At 30.3% G+C, this 14,348-nt stretch overlaps 2 long non-coding RNA genes across 2 annotated transcripts; one reads left to right on the top strand and one right to left on the bottom strand.

Annotated features, from left to right (window-relative positions):
* The first annotated feature begins 8,786 nt into the window (after nt 1-8,786).
* LOC112420945 (uncharacterized) lies at nt 8,787-9,366 on the top strand. The gene is made up of 2 exons (XR_003010884.2): nt 8,787-8,923; nt 9,022-9,366. It is a non-coding gene; the product is annotated as an uncharacterized lncRNA (long non-coding RNA).
* A 3,793-nt stretch (nt 9,367-13,159) lies between these two features.
* Nucleotides 13,160-13,842, bottom strand: LOC25483055 (uncharacterized). Its single transcript, XR_003008786.2, has 2 exons — nt 13,687-13,842; nt 13,160-13,584 (listed from the first exon to the last, which is right to left on the bottom strand). It is a non-coding gene; the product is annotated as an uncharacterized lncRNA (long non-coding RNA).
* Between the last annotated feature and the right edge of the window lie 506 nt (nt 13,843-14,348).

Raw genomic sequence — 14,348 nt, forward strand, 5'->3', positions numbered from 1 at the left:
AAGTCATCCACAACCTACATTACAAATAACGATTTACAAAAAACATGTTCAATTCATCCAACAACGGATCACAGCCTACATGACTTGTTCCTTCATAATATTCCCGCCATCACTATGCTATTCAGACCAAACTAATTTTTTCATAAATAGAAATTCTTACGTGACAATTGTCCCTCCAGTGGCCAGCAAGTAAAACAGCAAAAGCAACAAAAGCTGGAGTAAAAAAGCTGGTAAAGTAAGTATCCAAAATAAGATATAGTTTACACCTAACCAAGTCAGAGAACAAAAAAGCAATGAACCTCAAACAGTAGGAATGCAGTGAAATGTAATCTTAACTTGATGTGGACCAATTGATTGTCAAGTAACAAATAAAATTTTATACAATATAGAAACTAAAAAAGCAAAATAAATATGGTCATTTTGAGGTTAACAAAGCAGCATATTACCCGGTTTTCATGGGTAGTGGTTGAAGATAGACAACCTCCAATTAGACTTCTATGAATCATAGAAACTAAGTAATAAATGGAATGCACACCAATGCTAAATTATGGACATAGTAACTGACAATAGCCGGTCAAATGTACACTTACAATCAAATTAAATACAAATTTTGAGCAAGCAAACAGTTGCCCAAGCCTAATGCATCTAACTCAAGTTAAATGTACACTGAGATATTTGGATAAATCACTTTGAAATATTGTAACTTGTGCCTAAATGGGATTAAGCAGCATTAAAAATAGAGCTATCAACCATGATCAAATACACATAATAGACCCTCCGGTCACTAATATAAGCAAAAATCCACTTTTTAGATACATTTAATTAATGATATATGTGGTCTTTATTGACAGCGACATGCCGGATACCACCACTCCTCACCTTCAACAAAACCATCAATAACACCAAAAACTATAAACACACCATCCTCAGTGGTAGCTTGCAACTCAGCAATCTTTTTCCGGGGATAGAGGCTAATGAAATCTTCCTCCATTGAAGGCCTAGCCCTTGGCCCAATTATGGGAACAAATATGCTTGATTCAACACCATGGAGAGCAATCATGTCATCAAATATAAGACAAAACACCATTTAAAGCATCTGTTTAAAATTCAATTGCATCACAAAACTACATAATCTAGAAATATACCCATCCTTAAAGTCCATAGCCTCCTTAATGTCAGGATTCAGCAAAAGCCTGATTGTACTCATGACATTTTGGAGAGAAGGCTTATCTGTCATAATAAACTCAAAGACTCATTCACTCAAAGGCCAGCAAAATATTAAAAAAAAACCAAAAAAATACAATGAAAAAAAATCCAAATAGAATATAAACAAAACAATAACCTCTGAAAATTTTAATTTTTGCATACTGCAGAATCACAACAGGCATTCCACCAATAGACTTTCCCATCAACCGCTGAAGAAGATCGACATAGTCACCAAAGAGAGCACACTTACACTTACCATTGCATCAAATGAACATGAAACTCAAACAGCCACCCAAAACAACATATTTAACATATCACCATCATCCAAAACTTTATAAATGACAAACAACAAACAAACCTTTCGTCAGTGAGCTCAATCACAATCATCTTTGTCACCTTCCCATCCCTAATATACTCCCTCTCAGCGGATATACCAGTCATCACACCCATCACATCTTGAAAAACAATAAAAAATTATAATACAAACCAACACAAATAGGACAAAAAAATGTAACAAAAAAATAAACCATCAACAACAACTAACACATACCAACCAAGTAGTCATAGTCAACAGTGTGATTGCAAACTTCAGAAATCTTGGTCAAGGACAAACCATAAGGACCAATCAATGAACTGTGAGTCTGAGATACATTAGTCCTTATCTGGAACATTATCTTATATGGATGAAGGGTGGTACGGTAAAAGCCAGAACAAGGAGCAACCGAAAAGAAAGAAATCTTGTACACCTGACCCTCAACCAATTTCGGCTGAAAAAGATACACCAGCTGCTTGCGAACGGTTGCATGAATCTTTCCCCTCTATTAAGAAAAATTGCAACAAAAACAGCATAAAGTTGTCAATGATTCCATGTTACATAAAAAATGAATATCATTTAAAACACATACACAACTTAAAACATATTAGAATGCAACATCTACCTTCTCATCAACCAAAACCATCTCAAGAGAGTTGATCTGGTCATGTTTCATAAAGGTCTGCACAGCCCACAATCGATCAACACAAACCTTGATCCTCCAGGTTTCTCTGCCAGGCAAAACATCACACAAAGAATCAAAAGAGTTCTCCATTCTCATTTTTTGGTAGCTTCCTTGCAAAATCAGAACACAACAATAATAATTTGTGACAATGAATCACAACAGCAATAGGTATTTATAGAAAAAAAAAAGCACAGGTGAAAAGAGGTGAATTTCAAATTCACTCAACTCTAACCTAAAAATCGTTTTAGGGGGAAACTACCACCGTTTGACAACACACAAAAGCAACTTGACATAAACACTTTGCAGGCTAGAAAATTTATTGGCGCCGCATACCTAAAAAGTGTATTACCTTTGGACAATACAGCCAAAATTCAACCAATAGAATAAGCAATTAATCGTGAGACCATGCAAAATTAGGACGACGTACCTAAGAATGCATCAAAATAGACAATACAGACAAAATTCAATCCATAGAACATACTAATCATCGCAAAAACTATGAAAACATTGTGATCTACAGTATTTTTGGGGAAATTCGTGTTGTTAAGTGTATCGATGGTGTTGGCTTGTGGTGAGAGGTCCCTAAGTTTGGATACCTACTTTGTGTGTCAAAGAGGCTTGGTGCAAAATAATTTTGGGGTGTATAAGGGACAAATTGTTATTTCCATACAAGTTGATGGTAACATTTGATGGGTGGGATTGTAGGAAAGGAGTAAGAAAATTACTCTTCTCACTTATGAAATTTCTCATTCACTATATTAGGAGCAGTTAACTGTCGTTCGGCATTTTTCAGCAATAGTTAATTGCCGCTAACTCTTTAAGATCAGTTGAATCGACTTAAAAAGTGATTGAATCGATATTAAAAGTGTCAGTGGTAGTTAACTGTCGTTGAAATATGTTGAGCGACAATTACATAAGTGAGAAGAGTAATTTTCACAAGATTAAAGGGCTTGCTAAACTCATACAAGCATCGAACAATATTTTTGCCATATTTTTTCGAAGATTGTTCTTTAGACTTCAAAGAATGTTATCACATACTTGGAAATGACCTTTAATACCCCCAATTACAGTTCAATGATTAATTTTTCTTTTGGAGCGTACGGTAGTTAATTTTTCTTTTGGTCATTTCTAGGTGTGTGATAGCAAATCTTTTAGTGTAAACAACAATCTTCTATTTCCTCACACTTGATAAGTAGGGTGCGGCCTCTCTTTACAACGTCCACAACATTCATATAAACATTGGGACTATTATTTTTCCCATCCTACGAGCTTATTGCGCGCCATACTTTTTTCCAAAAATACCTTTTGTTCAAATTATGAAATTCAAACAATAATGTAGGTAGTTTCGGATTATGAAATCCGAAATAGACTAAAACCTAACAAATGTGATGTGATCGATATCAAAGGTCTCTACTGACAATCATACGATCCCTGCAAAAACTGCAAAGCAATTTGAAGGATCGAATGAGCGGTCAACAATGACCATGATATCATAAAAACACCCCTTACAAAAAAAAATGAGAAAGAAAATAAAAGAATAGATGAGAAGTGGAGAATGAATGAATATGTTGACGCAAGCAAGGCTATTTATAGCCATAAACCTATCCTACACTGTAACTACAGTCATAGTAAACATTTGCAATGCCTAAACCTACCAAAAATATGTTAAACACACGAAAAATTGACAAAATTTTTTGTGTAATGCCACCGTCAACAGTCTGGAATGGTTTGGATTATATATGCTGAAAAAATCATAAATATTTCGGATTATGTAATCTGAATTGTCCCATATTGTGTTTAACCTTGATCTTGGAGGTTTTTAATGGTAAATAACACAGGAAGAAAGTAAACGACATAGTTCAGAAGCGTAAAACAACATATTAAAAGATGTGATGATGAAAGGGAATGTGTTATAAGAGGTTGTTTGAACTTGATCCAGCTAGCCGATCAACCGACATATTTCTATCGGAAGAGCAACTGGATCAGGTTCACAACAACCTCTTTGTATTCAATTTCGCATAATCATGATGAAAGGTAAGATGTTTCAAGAGATTTTTTTTAGTTAAGTGTTTTTCTACATTTTGAATACGTGAAGTCTCTTCACAACCATCATCTTTACCACCCCTATACATGTTGAACCCTAAATGCTATTGTATTTAAGGGTAAAGAACCTATTCATCTCTCTGATCTAAATTCAGTTTATGACTCATCATCTGAGATTGAATCTGACTCTCCAATAGATTATGTAGGCCTTGTTCAAGCTTGCATTCGAGCAAAATTCATTTATTACTACCAAAATAAACCAAAACCCTCTTTTGTCATCATAATTGGACTACCAAATGACTACTCATCACTTGAACTTGAACATAAAACCAATCATTTCCCTATTGTCCCTTTAAGTCAAGTTATTGACATTCCTTACCCAAAACCTATCTCTGCTGAAGTTAAGTTCCTAGCATTGAGTCATCTTTTGATGCTCATCCCAATGGATGTTGATTCTGTACAATCTTCAACTGAGAACATTTCTGAAAACATAGGAAAGTCTTTTTTCAACCATTAGATTGAATAGTACCACCATTGTTATTATAGTCTATCCACACTATATAATTTTTCACATCATATCTGACCTTATCAACTCAGTTTATTATCGTGACATATGGAAATTACATCTCTCAATTTATTTTTCCCTTCAAAACTATTTTTGAAACAAAATAAAGAGAAATGAATCTAATCTGAAACCTTATTCATCTTCATTCATTCATTTATGTGTTCTTTAAACAAATCATTCATCTTCGCCAATCTTTTCTTCCTAACAGTTGAGATTTGGTAATCACCAAAACAAGAATAGATTTGGATTTGGAAAACCATCACAACAAGCTTCATTGTATTTTCTAAAATTTTCATCGACCAAGACAACAAATAAGAAGAGAAATAAAACTGTATAGGATAATTAATTTGATTTTGGTTCTGAAGAAAATAAATTGGGAAGTTAGGATCTATTTTGATAAATTTTTACTGAGTAATTGTTATGTTAGATCATTTAATTATAGTATCTTATATTTATCCCGAGATTTTGTTTTAAACATATAAGATAAGATTGTAAGCTAGTGATTACACTTTGAATTATATCCATATAAGATAAGATTGTAACTTCATAATCATAACTAGCAAAACTTAACAAAATTAATTTCCTAATTTAGTTGGTGAATAAAAGAAGAAGAAAAGGAACAAGAGAAGAGTCATGTGCCAAGAAGAAAATGTTGGCCTATATGGCTAATTAGTTACCAAGCTTGGGGGGGAGGGTGGGTTGAATGCAATAAGATTTAATCTTAGAATTGAGAGATTCACGATACAAATCTTATTATACAATCAAACTTTAATAATCCTTGAACAATGTACAAAACTTATAGACAATTTCAAACCTAACCTATATGAAGATAATTACTAAGCTATCAAATCAAAAACACAATACATGTATAATTGAAGAATTGAATAGATTTTGCAATCAATTGATCTAAGCAAATTATATGAAACCTAATTCAATGAATCAGATTAATTTTCAGTGAAACACAACTTAGATCAACACTAGCAATTATTCAATTAATCACATGCAATGGTAAAAAGTAAAGAGGATAGGGGAAGAAAGATAACACCGATATTTTTATAGTAGTTCGCTCTTTCTTGTCCTCGATAGAGCTACCTCTACTCTTCTTGATGAAGTACACCTTCACCAAGGTCATCCAATATGTAACAAATGTTGAATACAATGTGTTTACAAGAGTTCCTTGAAATTAAAACCTAATGCTTCAACTCCTATGTAAAACACTCTCCCAAACTCCAAGTAACCCTTTAATATGGTGCTCCTTGAATCTTCAGATCCTTGAATACCCGTGCACCCCCTTCGAACTCTTCACTCAAGCGTTCGATGCTACGTTCGGTAAACGAACCCCCTTCGACTTCAAGAACAGTTAGAAAGACCCCCAAGTCCATTGGAGGTGGAATGAGATTATTCACTTCACTTTGAAGCTTTTATTAAGCCCAATCAATCTTTTTGAGAGAACCAACTTACAATTATTACTAGAATGATATGGATGATTCTAGTCAAATGTGTTCTATTAGAATGATATGGAAGATGAAGATAAGTGGTTGAGAGAGAGCGATTGGAGAAGATAGTAAGATAATAATCTAGTGTGGAGAGACTATTGTAATAGTGTGTTCTTTATATGATCCAATGATTAAAAAACACTTTTCTATGGTGGAATAGAAGTCTCCTTTCCCAAGGTAAACGACACCACTATTTCTTGTTGAAAGTTATATCATTCTAATTGAAATTCATTTTTAGAATACTATAGTATAGTATGTTGGAACAAAATTGGTTTGTGCAATTTCTCTAATGTTTTGATAATAACAAAGTATTGAAGAACAATTGGATATACTAATATTTGTTCAAGAGTCCAAGATCATAGAATAAAATCTATTGATGAATTCAACATGTATTAGAACATCAGAAGCACAAGAGAAGTTGAAAGACTATGGTAGAAGATATGACGAAAGGTTTCTCATCAGACTCTGAAGGATGTTATTCGTACTCTGAAGGAACTCATCAGACTCAGAAGACCCCATCAGACTTGGAAGACCTCAAGCCTTAGAAGATCTTAAGGAATCCAGACTCCACGTTAGATTTGTCGTCTTCTAAAACTATCTCTATCAAGGATCTAATAGCACAATTTTGTCTTCTTCTGACCACATGTAGAAACATACAAAGAAATTCAAGGACAAAGAGAAAGAACAGAAATTTTCAGTTTCAACAAAGGAATTTCAAATGACTATTCAACGAAATTATCCATATCAGGCAATGCCCTATTGTTCTTGATTTGAAGCTTTTCAACGACTCTTAATGCGCTGACACTCTTCTCCAATGTCTCTCAAATCCCTGCCTATAAAAGGAGTTGAAGACCTGAAGAAGATCAACAAGACTCGGTTATTTTTACTGTGTCATTACTCTGTCAAAATCAAATAGTGAAAAAACACGTAGGAATTTCTTATCAAAGTTTGTATCCTAGATATCCTAAGTTGTAAAGAGTATATTTTGGATTGTTAAGTTTACACCTCTAATTGTATGTGCAAGAACAAAGTTTTTTTATTTGTAAACAAATAGAAGTCTCTTGTTTGTGAAGCTTGAGCATTAGAAGTCTCTTTCAGTAGTGATTGAGCATTGAAAGTCTATTGCATGCGTGCTTGAGAATTTGGAAGTTTCCTTGAGCATTAGAAGTCTCTTGAAAGTCTATTGAATGTGTGCTCTCTCTCTGTATATATATATATATATATATATATATATATATATATATATATATATATATATATACCTTAGTGTTCTGTCTATCCGCTACATTCAGACTCTGACTAGTTTTGAACACTTATAATTATTTTTTAGAAAAAGCCAACACAATTCAACCCCCCTCCTTCCCTTGTGTTTTTCTCACCTTCATAGTCAGTTTTGCAAAAGTGTATTTTGGTGGTTTGTCCCGTGTGATTGTTTGTGAAAATCATTTAGGTTTAAGGGACTTAACTACCTATCAAGCTGATAGTGAGCAAGAATAAATATTTGGCGTGGATATTCTTTTCTCTTAAACTTCTTTACTATAATATTTTGATCGTGCCATTTTTGAAAAAAGTTTTTCTAACTTACATCATTTTTGAAAAGGTGTTTTGTCAAACTAAATTTGCAAAAACAATATTTCAAAACCCAATTTAACCCCCTATTGTGTTTTTCACCGTGATTAGATAGTATTACACGATAGTCTTAGGTTCTTCACTGGATTTTATTTATAAGAGTTCTCTTTAAATCGAAGCAAATGTCAATGGATAATCTGTTTTCTCATGTTGTTATCATTCAAACATCAATATCTGTTGGAACAAACTTGGTTCTCAAAATATGTTTTGATCTTTAGAGCGATAATATTGATGAACTCGAAATCGAGTAGATACAATAGCTATCAACTTTCTATATCTTAAGGGTCACAAAGTCATATGAAATCATAGTACCTAATACACTATGTAGGGTAGATAAATTAGACTTACACAAATGATCTATATCTTAGAATTAATTACGAAAAAAGTTAAATATTTAGGTTGTTTAGTATTATTTTTTATAAATCAATTGAAATTGTGAAGTATGAATAAGTAAATATTATAATAACTAATCAAAATCGAATATGAACAAGAGAGAAATAAAAATCTAAAAGTTGTAAATATTATAAATTGACAATAGACCACTCATTTTATATATGGGGTGTTTCAAGTGTTGAATTATCATTAAAGGTTTGAAAACAAAACGAAAAACAATTAAAAAAACAATGAATCACTTCCTTCCATAAAATATAAAATAATAATAATAATAACAATAATAAAAATAAAAAATTTGTTATGATTAGCAAACGTAATACATTCTCTAACTTAAAAGACATCTAACATTTATTCTACTTTTTTAATTAAATAATGATTCTAATTTTAGGAATGGCCTTTTACAACTCCATAAATGGTAAACTCTATTTAATTATAATCAAGAGAGCGTGAGCTTTGTACACTATAAGGAGATTAGATCATATTATATTTGTTACACGAAAAAGAAGAAATAGTTATGACTGAAATTCTCAAATTTATATTTGTTATTATTATTCTATTTCTTTCCATATCTCTTGTTTCAGCGGATTTTGATTGTAAGTCATTTTTATCTTTTTCAAATTTTCTTCTTTACTTCATACATAGTCTTTTACCTGCTTTAGTAACATTATTTCACTCTTTTTTTTCTTCATAGTAGTACATAATGATTCATACGATTACTTATATGAATTTCAAGAATGTGAAGTTGATAACGATTGTCCACAAGATCCCTTACCTATGAAGTGCATTAATTACATTTGTGTTGTTCATAATGAAGAACCTTCAGACAATCTCTAGAGAATACACAAACTCCATGAAAGGGAATAATATGTTATCTCATTAGAAAAAGATCTATACAATATATTTTAGGGAAATGCTAACTTGTCCATTAAGGCACAAGTTAAGAAGTTAAAGATAGAATTATTTTTTTGAAAATTGTGTATTCTACATTAGAAAACTTTAAACATTTAAACTTTCAATACAAAATTTATTTATTGTTTGTTTCCTCTTATAGTTAGAATGACCTTATACCTTATTCTATAAAATTCCACATGTTGTCGTTTAATTATTGTGTTGGCTTTCAATAATTATGTTTTCTTCTAGTTTCATATACCTTGAAGTTATGGCTTTGTACACTAAAGCTCTGTTTAGTAAAAATAGCGGATAGCTGATAAGCTAGCTGATAGCTTTTAGCTGATAAGCTAACTGAAGTGTTTGGTAAAAATAGCGGTTCAACTAACTGATAAATGTAAAATGACATAAAGGATATTCTTAATTCATAATAAAAATTATATCATTAATTTAAGTATTTGTAATTTTGTAAACTAATTTTTCTTTAAAAAAATACTTTAAATTTATTAATTTAATATATCCTATATATTATAAATTAAATTCAATTTTATTCACTAAAATTTTATCTTATATTTATTATCATTTAAGTGTTTCCACTTTATAAAAAAAATAACATTTACCTCAAAAACAAAAAAAAAGGTAGCACTAATAGAGTAATACTAATAACAGAGAATAAAGAAAATAACACTTACCTCAAAAAAAAAAAAAGTAACACTAATAGAATAATAGTATTTTGTTTCGTAAAAAAAAAAACGAAGGTATATATTTTTTCAAAAAAAAAAAAAAAAAGGTCAGCTGATATATATACAAAAATTGGAATAAAGGGATAGTAGTCTTTATTACGTAGCTTATTATAAAAATTATAATGGATAAAAATACAATTTAAATGAAATAATAAGGGTAAAATTGGAAGAAAAAGTGAGAAGATATAAGCTATAAGCTTAAACGCTACTTGGAATAGCTTCTGAAAAATAGCTTATAAGCTCGTGAAATAAGCTATAAGCTCATGGTGAAAAAGTGTTACCAAACAGAGCTTTTTTTGTCAAACGAGCTTATAAGCTATAAACTAAAAGCTAAAAGCTCTTTTTTTTTTTGTTAACCAAACAGACCCTAAGACAATGGCAATGAAATAAAATGAGACATTAAAGATTATTATTTCAATTTTATTCTTTTATCTAAATTTGGAGGTACCACTAAACATATCACATTTTCATTCCAACCCCACTATCAATCAAATTATCTTCGATGCACTACAACATTTATTAGCTACTCAAATTTATGAAAGGACATAAAAACATAGGTTGTAGTGTCTATTATACAACATTTTAAAAATAAAAATGGTTACCATTATATTGATACAAAGTTATCTTAAAGGTTCCAAGTAAATCAACCCATTGCTGAAACATTTTTCAATTTACGTTGACTTGAAAAATAGTATTTAAACTAACTTACTTAGTTTAAGGTTGTTGGTTTCGTTGACTTTTCATATTATTTGGTTTTCTGTTGTGTGGATTTGAAAAAAGAGAAACATATGCATTTTTCAACATAAGGAGGATCACTTACAACATTTAAGTGAAAAAGTTAAGCTTATGTTCTTTTCGTTATGAAATCTAAATATGCAACGTTTGATTTTGATTATCATTTTTGGAGGCTTAGCCCTCTTCCTTGTTTTATTGTTGTATCTTAGCTCTCTACGTTTTTCTCTCTCTTCTGATTTACTTTATAATGTAACCTTTTAATGAATCTATGTATTCTTCGATACGACATGTGTTGGAGAGAGTTTTTTGGTTTGTTAATATATTTCATTTTTATCTCTTAAAAAAATTAGGGTTAATACCATTTTTGGTCCCTGTAATATTAGCGAATTCCGGTTTTAGTCTCTGTAAAAAAAAAAGTTTAGATTCCATCCCTATCATTTGAGATTATTCCACTTTTGGTCCCTCACTTAAACTTGTCAGCAGAATCTGCTGACGTGTCCAATTGACTGTGTAATTATTTTAATTTTTTAGCTTAAGTTGTTTTTTTATTTAAAAATTAAATAAAAAACAAATTAAAATTACAATTAAAAAACCACAAAAATCAAATGCCCTTGTTTTCCAGCTTCTTCTTTCATCGTTTTTCTTCTTCTTCTTCCTATTCATCACAAACCCAAGTAACAAGAACAAAAATGTGCAGCAAGCTTCATGTTTATATATAAAAAAATAAAAAAAACAGATTCACAAAATTTCATGAACAACAACAACACAAGCTTCAATAAGAAATTCACAAATTCACAAACTTTTAACTAAGAAATAAGAAAACTCTTTATCCCCATAATCATCATCCCACCTATTTCACCACCATTATCGTCAACACCACCACCAAATTCATCACCATTATTGTTGATGGTGAAGAAGGCACACTTGAAGCAGTGATTTTTGCCGCCTGTAACTGTTTACAAAACCAAACATATAAATTGTGGATGATTCAACTCAGATTCTTCTTCTTCATCCTTTCCCTCTTTTAAAACAAAGCTTTCTCTTTCTCTCTCTAAACAACACTCCTATTCATGTTTATGTTTCTTTAAGTGTGTGATTCAAATTTTAAGAAACCCATAAATTCGAAATTGAAAGATGAGATTTTTATAAACCCAGAAATTCAATTGTGTTTTGTTGATAAAAAGGACCAAGAATGAAAAATAAAAAATGGATTTCGATTTGAGATGTATTGGGTCAGATTCGATTTGGAGAAAGAAGATGAAAGTTCAAGAAGAAAGTTAATGAGGAAAAGGAAGGTGATGATGGTGTCGTGATTTTTGGGGGTCAAGCTGGAGAAGAAGAATTGGGCAGGGAAGGGAAAGATGAATATGAAGAACATGGGAAGGATGAACATGAATAAATGATTTTTTTTTTTTAATTTAAGTTATTTTATTTCAATTCTAAAATTTGTTTTTAACTAATTAAATAAATGTAAATCAAAATAAAAGCCACTAGGAAATAAATTTAATGATAAAAGTAAAAAAATTACACAGTCAGCGTGACACATGTGCAGATTCTGCTGACAGGGTTAAACGAGGGACTAAAAGTGGAGGAATCTGAAATTACAGGGACAGAATCTAAACTTTTTTTTTATAGGGACTAAAACCGGAATTCGCTAATATTACAAGGACCAAAAGTGATATTAACCCAAAAAATTACTTAGTAAGAGGCAAAATGCACCGAGTTCACAAAAAATCACCTAACAAATGCATTCACAAAAATGACAAAATCATTCTCTAAGAGTGTGTTTGGATGAGGGAATATTTTGAGAGAATTCAACTACTTTGAGGTGAATTCAAATAATAGAATTCAACTTAAAGTAGTTGAATTCCCTCAAAACATTCCCCAATCAAAACACACTCTAAACATTCCTTTAAATTCACACAGAGTTCACAAACTCTCTCTATATATATATATGTGTGTGTGTGTTGGTGAGACCCACCCAACATGTGTTTTATGCAATCCTGTTAACAAACTCTTGATCCTGACCACAAAATTTTAAAAAAAACCTTTGTTAAATTGGATCACATTGTTTTTTTTTGTTTTCATTTCTATATATGAATGAATTAGGAAAATTAGGTTTTTAGTTTTTATCTATTTATATATATATATATATATATATATATATATATATATATATATATATATATATATATATATATATATATATATAAATGTGTGGATATGATAATTAGGTTACTGTATGCATTTTTGTCAAAAAGAAAGTTACTAAACGCTTTGATGGAACTTTGTTCCTACAACATATTACTAGATTAGGCTAATATAAGATATAATCATAGTTTCTAGATGACTATCATATCGACATATTATACTATATTATTTGCAATTCAATGAATATGTGCATAAATTTAAAAAAAGGTTTAATTATCAAAGCTTTTTGTGAACAACAAAAATAGTAAAATATTATAATAACAAGAAATTAGGGTTGTTATCAAATTTATATAGAAGAATACACTCTAAATAATAGTCTCTACTATCTTATTTCGTTTCAATTCCATCATCTTATAGTACAAAACTATAACTACAAGATATGTGAAGCTAGACAAAGAAATATATAAAAGAAAAATTAATGGATGTAAACACAATAACTAAATGACAACGTGTGGAATGTTATTGCATAAGAGGTATATTGTAGAGATCTTTCACTAGTGAAAAAACTTATTATTCCCCTTGGTGTTTGTGTACTATCTAGACTTTGCACAAATGATTTTTTTTCTAACCAATACAAATGTTATTAATGCACTTCATAGTAAAAGGATCTTGTGGACAATCTTCATCAACTTCACATTCATATGATTCAGGATTATTATCATGTAAATCAGTATATGCTGTAATGAAAAAAATATAATGGAATAATGTTACTAAAATGGGATAGAATATTGTGTACAAAGTAAAGAATAAAATTTCAAAAAAGGATAAAAATGACTTACAGTCAAAATCCGCTCCAACAAGAGATACAGAAAGAAATAAGATAATAACACAAATAAATTTGAGAATTTTAGTCATATTTTTTCTTCTTTGTATGTAAAAAATGTAATACAATTTGATTTCTTTATAGTGTGCAAAGCTCATTCTCTCACGAATATAATTAAATAGTTTTCACACTTATGGAAATGCAAAAAGCCATTCCTAAAACTACAATTTTTATTTGATTAAAATAATGGAATAATTATTAAATGTCTCTTAAAGTTGATCAATATGTTGTGTTTGCCCTTAAGCTCACTTAACAAAGTGTTCAAATAAAACAAACTTGCTAATCATAAAAATTAATTATTTATTTTTTAAGGAAACAATTCATTGTTTAAAAATTAATTATTTATTTTTTGAAAACACCCATATATAAAAAAAGTGATCTTATGAAAATATAAATTTATCTACACATCACCCACTAACAACTTGAGATTTTTATTTCTCATATTACTCTCAGTAAAAATTATTTTGTGCATGTTAGATTTTGATTAATCTATGCTATACATAAAGAAAATAACATCTTTTGACTTTTTTGGGTTGACTTTTTCTTCTTTCAAAATTACCATCAACTTTAAATACAAATAAGACAAAATTACACTTTTAGTCCCTTAACTTAATTTCA

This window comes from Medicago truncatula, chromosome 1 (assembly GCF_003473485.1).
Source record: "Medicago truncatula cultivar Jemalong A17 chromosome 1, MtrunA17r5.0-ANR, whole genome shotgun sequence".
In the NCBI taxonomy this organism is placed as follows: Eukaryota; Viridiplantae; Streptophyta; class Magnoliopsida; order Fabales; family Fabaceae; genus Medicago; species Medicago truncatula.